The sequence below is a fragment of the Crocuta crocuta genome, unplaced genomic scaffold (genome assembly GCF_008692635.1).
Source record: "Crocuta crocuta isolate KB4526 unplaced genomic scaffold, BGI_CrCroc_1.0 scaffold334, whole genome shotgun sequence".
In the NCBI taxonomy this organism is placed as follows: Eukaryota; Metazoa; Chordata; class Mammalia; order Carnivora; family Hyaenidae; genus Crocuta; species Crocuta crocuta.
Window position 1 is genome coordinate 1,140,270 of NW_027533260.1, and position 5,640 is coordinate 1,145,909.

Consider the following 5,640-nt stretch of genomic DNA (forward strand, 5'->3'; position numbering starts at 1 on the left):
CTCTGAGCAACGTGTGGCACTGCAGGGTTTTGAGAAGAGGAGTGATCTGCTCTGACTTACGTTTTCTTAAAAGGTCACTCTGGCTGCCTTCGTCAAAAATAGAATGAAGGCGGACAAGGCCAGGAACAGGGAGACCAGGTAGAAAATTTACGAGAATCCTGGTGAGAGATGATAGCGGCTGGGAGGGGCCAGGTGGCAAGGATGGGAGGTGTTAAGAAGTGGTCAGATGTGGGATCTGTTTTGAAGGCAAAATCAACAGGGTTTGGTGATAAAATGGACATGTGGTGTGGGAGCAGGGATCCAAAAGAGAGATGAAGGTTTTTTCATACTGAGGACTGGAAGGAAAGAGAGACCACCAGTGGAGAAGATCAAGACTCTTTGAGAGGAGCCTGTTTGGACCTGGAGAGCTGCAGAGAGCCCGGGGATTGGTTTTGGGCATGCATATGTGCGGCAGGCATCTGGATGTCAAGTTAAGAGTTCAGGAGCAATGGGGCGCCTGGGTGGCTTAGTCGGTTAAGCATCCGACTTTCGCTTAGGTCATGATCTCGCGGTTCGTGGGTTCGAGCCCCGCGTCGGGCTCTGTACTGACTGCCAGCTCAGAGCCTGGAGCCTGTTTCAGTCTGTGACTCCCTCTCTCTCTGACCCTCCCCTGCTCACACTGTCTCTCTCCCTCTCCTAGAAATAAATAAAACATTAAAAAAAAAAAAGAGTTCAGGAGCAACGTCTGGCTAGAGACATAAATTTGGGAGTCATCAGCATATAGACGGCATGTAAAGCCACGAGGTCAGATGAGATCACCGAGGGAGTAAGTGTAGACAGAAGAGAGGACAGGACCAAGTGCCCAGCCCCGAGGAACTCCGCCATGAAGAGACGGGCCAGGAGAAAGCAGCACCAGACACGGATGAGGCGCAACCAGTGAACAATGAGGAAGACGAGGAGGGTATAGTGTCCCAGGAGCCAAGGAAAAAATAATCTCTTTGAAGGAACAGAGTGATCCACTTGTTAAACGCTGCTGATAGCTCAAGTAAGATGGGTTCACCAACACTGAAGTGTTTGGTGCCATGGAGTGGGCTCAAGAGAGACCAGGAGTTGACAGTGAGTGTAGACAACTTTACAGGAGTAAAATTGCAGTCAAGGGGAGGAAAAACACTGTGCCAGAATGCTCAACGAGAGCATGAAGGTTTGAGAGGTTTTGTTTTTGTTCTAATTCTTTTAATGGAACATGGAAGCTACTGTATGTATTATGTTTGTATGTTCATGGGGAAGAAAAAAAATTGACGCAGGCAAGGGAGCAGAGCAGTGCTGGCTGGAACAATGTCCCCCAGGAGGTAAGAAGGACAGGACACCAGGCACAAGTGGAGGGTCCGTTAGAGGGAGACACAGGCTGTTCACCTACAGAAATAGGAGAGGAGGCAGAGGATGTGGGCACAGATGTAGGTAGGTGGCAAGAGCGACCTTTTTAGTTTTTACTATTCTGATGGGTGAAAAGTGGTTTGCTGTTTCTGCACAGCAAAGACAGGACTGGGAGTGACATCCTTAACGACATAGACCCAGCTCCAGAGAAGAATTCATGTGTTTCAACAATTTGTGCATCTTTCTCTCCAAGAGCCCAAGTCTGGTTTTTCCCCAGGCTTCTCTGTCTTTCCATCTCGAGGTCTTTAAAATATATATATATACACATATATATATTTTATATTTATATATCTTTTTAAAATATATTTATTGAGGGGTGCCTGGGTGGCTCAGTCGGTTGGGTGTCCGTCTGACTTTGGCTCAGGTCATGATCTCACGGTTTGTGGGTTCAAAAGCCCCGTGTCGGGCTCGGTGCTGACAGCTAGCTCTGGAGCCTGTTTCGNCTCTGACCCTCCTTTGCTCATGCTGTCTCTCTCTCTCTCTCTCAGAAATAAATAAAATGTTTTTTAAAATAATAAAATAAAATATATTTATTGAAAGAGAACATGTGTGAGCAAGTGTACGTAAGCAGGGTAGGGGCAGAGAGAGAGGGAGAGACAAAGAATCCCAAGCAGGCTCTGCACTATCAGCGCAATGTGGGGCTCGAACTCATGAACTGAGAGATCATGACTTGAGCTGAGATTAAGTCAGACGCTTAACTGACTGAGCCACCCAGGCACTCATCCACCTTGGTGCCTTTGTGTGCGTGTCTCTCTCTGCATTTCCTCTGTCCTCCCACCCACCCTGCCTTTCTATCTCTGTGTATTTATCCCTTTGCATCTTTCTCTATCTCCCCCTCCCTTCATGTTTGCATCGGGGCCTCTCCTCTGAGCCTGGGTGTGGGGCCAACTTTCTCATCCCAGCCAGCCAGCACTTCCAACCAGAACTTCCAGTCCTTGCTTGACAAAGAACCCCATTTTGAAGCCAAGCTAGGGTGGGGCCTCTGGAAACCTCAGGCTACCTCCATCTACAGCTTTACTTAATTAACAAGCACATTTGTGGCCCTTGGTCTCTGTCAGGCTCTCATCTAAGCACCTTCAAATGCTAACTCATTTAACCCTCCTCTATGAGGTATGTGCTATTGGTAGCGCCATTTTGCAAATGGGGACACTGAGTGGCCATGTCACTTGAACTCATGTCACTTGAACAGTCTAGCTCCAGAGTCTCAGCTCTGAACCACTAGGGACACTGTCTCTTTTTCTAGTCCTTCCTCCAGCCCTGCCCTCAGACAAGGGAAAGATCCTGATCTATGAGACAGTACAGCTGGATTTGGTCTAGTTCTCTGACTTTCAGCAGCTCCACTGCCCTCCATGGGCTCCAGTTGCCTTACTGATCAAGTGAGGGGGTGGAATGCACCCAACTCTCGGTGAGTCTATGACTTTACTTCAACATGAGTCAGTCAGCCTAAGTCCTGGCCAATCGTATCAGCATTGACCTGGTACTTGCCCCTAAGCAATACCAAAGGCAGCCAACCCTACTCCAGGATCCAGCCCTTCCCACGCGAGAAAGACTTTTCTGGAAGTGTGGACCCAGGCTACAAGAGGGCATAGGTACCATGACTTCCCACACAAGCATATCAGTCACCTCACTTAACCTGCATCCTTCTTCCTCCTGAATCCACCCTCCACCCAACCTGAACCCAACATGACTCCAAGAGTGAACTCAGTACCCACTCTGGGTCCAGCCTTGTGAGGTGAGGGAATTTCAAAGTGGAGAAAGACAACGTAAGAGAAGCTCACAGCTATGAGCCAGTCCATTCCCACCAAAACCTACTAGGTGCAGCCAACCTACTGGTGGCTCAGTCTGGTAAACCACCGACTTCAGCTCAGGTCATGATCCCATGGTTCATGAGTTCGAGCCCCATGCTGGGCTCTGTGCTGACAGCTCAGAGCTTGGAGCCTGCTTCAGATTCTGTGTCTCCCTCTCTCTCCACCCTTCCCCTGCTCATGCTCTGTCTCTTCTCTCTCAAAAATAAATAAACATTAAAAAAAAAACCTACTGTAACGCAGACACCCAACCTCACATTTAGTCCTCATTATCACCGCCAACCCAGAACCCCGGCTCAGCTGTATTTCAACACTTTCCATCCAAATCCTCAGTCTTGGCTCAGTCTCCAACCCCAACCCTAATGGACTTCATCAACATTCTTATCCCCCAGATCCCTCTCATCTAGAACTCAATCCTATCCTCAAAACCAACTCACACCCCATCCTCACCCTATGTCTATTCTCCTCCTCAAATTCACTTGCATTCCCAGTGCTGTCATCAGACCCATCCTAAACCTGTCCATAAACTTTTGTTCTCAGTGCAGAGAAAAAAATGTGAAAGACTTTGAGATGAACCCAACAGATGTCCTTGATGGAAAACCAAACGGGTTATCTGATTTTATGGAATCTCTGCCTCTATTATTGTCTTTGAGCTACTTTGCAACGCTGTAAATCATAGACAGCTGATAGCAATGCAAATCATTCTTGTCTATAACCCCAGGTCAGGTCAGCTTTGTCAGGAAGTACAATTAATTTTCCTCCCCCCACACATGTAGAATAAACCAGTTTTCCATCTATTTATAAATCCATTTCAGTATTCCTTATTGCCTCTACCCGTGTGGGTCTTTGTAACATCTTACTAGCTCCATCATTTATTAATGGATCCAAATAAAATCTTTGACATATGTTTATTTTATATATGTAGGAGAGTCCTGGTTAGATCCTTTAAAAAAAAACAACTTATCTTTTGTCACTATATCCCTATATCCAAACTTCGCCAACATGGACTGCACCATTGTGATGTGAACCTTCACTCTGTCAACTTAATCCCTCATCCTTATTATGATACCACTGCTCTCTCTCCAAACTTCATCTGATCCCCATCCCTGGCTTTCTTCCAAATTCTGACCCCACCTCTGCCCTCCTTAATCCTTAATCCTGCCCCCTCCACCCCCTAGGATTAATTCATGGCCCCACCCAGTCACAGTTCCAAGAGACACCTACTCATTCCCAAAACACCACCTCTTCCTCCTTCCTCTTCCTCATCATCCTGGCCCCCAGAACCTTCCGATTCCTGCTTCTCCCTCTCCACCTACATCCCATGGACTCCCTCACCCCAACTGGCCCTGCTCCTTAAAGGCCATTTACCCAAAATATTACTTTCTCAGGCCCCATCCAAGTACAGTTCACTTTATAGCCACGTAGCTGAAGATTCCCTTCTTGTGCCTGATGGTTTTGGGGGTGGGATGGAGGGAGGGGAATGGCGGAATAAATTAAGGCATCTCGGTGGATTTCAGAAGGGATGGAGATAGAGTTGGTGCTGAAGATGAAGTCGGGAACTGGAATTTGGATGTGTTGGGATTGAGGTTCGGATAAACTTGAGATAAGGCTGTTGATGGGATTGTGTTTGGAGGATAGGCTGACTGTAAGGAGCATGGTTAAAATTAGGGAGATAAGAACAGGGTCGAACATGGCCATCTGGGAGCTGATGGATGTAAGGAGGTTGGGTTGGAGGGGTTGGAGAGATTAGAAAGTGGGATGGAAAATGGATTGATGTTAGGGAGGGCCATGGGGATTTAGAGTGGGTTTGAGGAAGGAAACGGCTTTCCCCTTCCCTCTAGGGTGGGTCTTGCAGCCTCCAAGTTCACAGTGGGCTCAAATGGGGCCTGGGCGGGGCTAGGTATGGGTCTCAGCTTGTCCTGGAAGCCCCGCCCTAAGCGCTAGGGCCAAACCCAGGCTGGGGGGTGCCTGGCAGCAGCCTGCTGAGCCATTGGGGGTGGAGAGGGGGAGGCCAGCAACAGGGAAATGCTGAGGGCGCTGGGGGAGGGAATCCAGGGGTTAAAAGCCATGGGTCCAGGCTGAAGTTGGAGGCAGCTGGCGGCGAAGCTCTGCATCTGGGCGTCTCACGGAGGTAGGGTCCGCCTGGGGCAGGGGCGGGAGCATCAGAGGGGAGGAGTGGGGAGAGGAAGGAGATGTGAGCAGGAAAAGGGAAAGGGGGAGAAGAGCTGAGTCAGGGAGATGGAGAAGGAAGCCAGAGGTTTAGTTAGAGATGCAAATCTGCAGAGCTGAGGAGCGTGAAGCACGCTGAAAGTTAAGCTGTCTGAGGCCAGGTGCCCGGGACGACCCTGAGAAGGGAACAAGGGCTCCGAGAGCGGCGGGAGCGGGTACCGAGGCCCCCAGCTCGCTGGAGGGCGCGGGTGCA

At 49.1% G+C, this 5,640-nt stretch overlaps 1 protein-coding gene across 1 annotated transcript in view; it reads left to right on the plus strand.

Annotated features, from left to right (window-relative positions):
* Positions 1 to 5,290: 5,290 nt before the first annotated feature.
* Positions 5,291 to 5,640, plus strand: part of KLK13 (kallikrein related peptidase 13) — a 10,167-nt gene continuing 9,817 nt past the window's right edge. The window contains exon 1 of the mRNA XM_077747350.1: positions 5,291 to 5,349. The gene's annotated coding sequence lies outside the window, so the exon portion shown is untranslated. The remainder of the gene's footprint in view (positions 5,350 to 5,640) is intronic.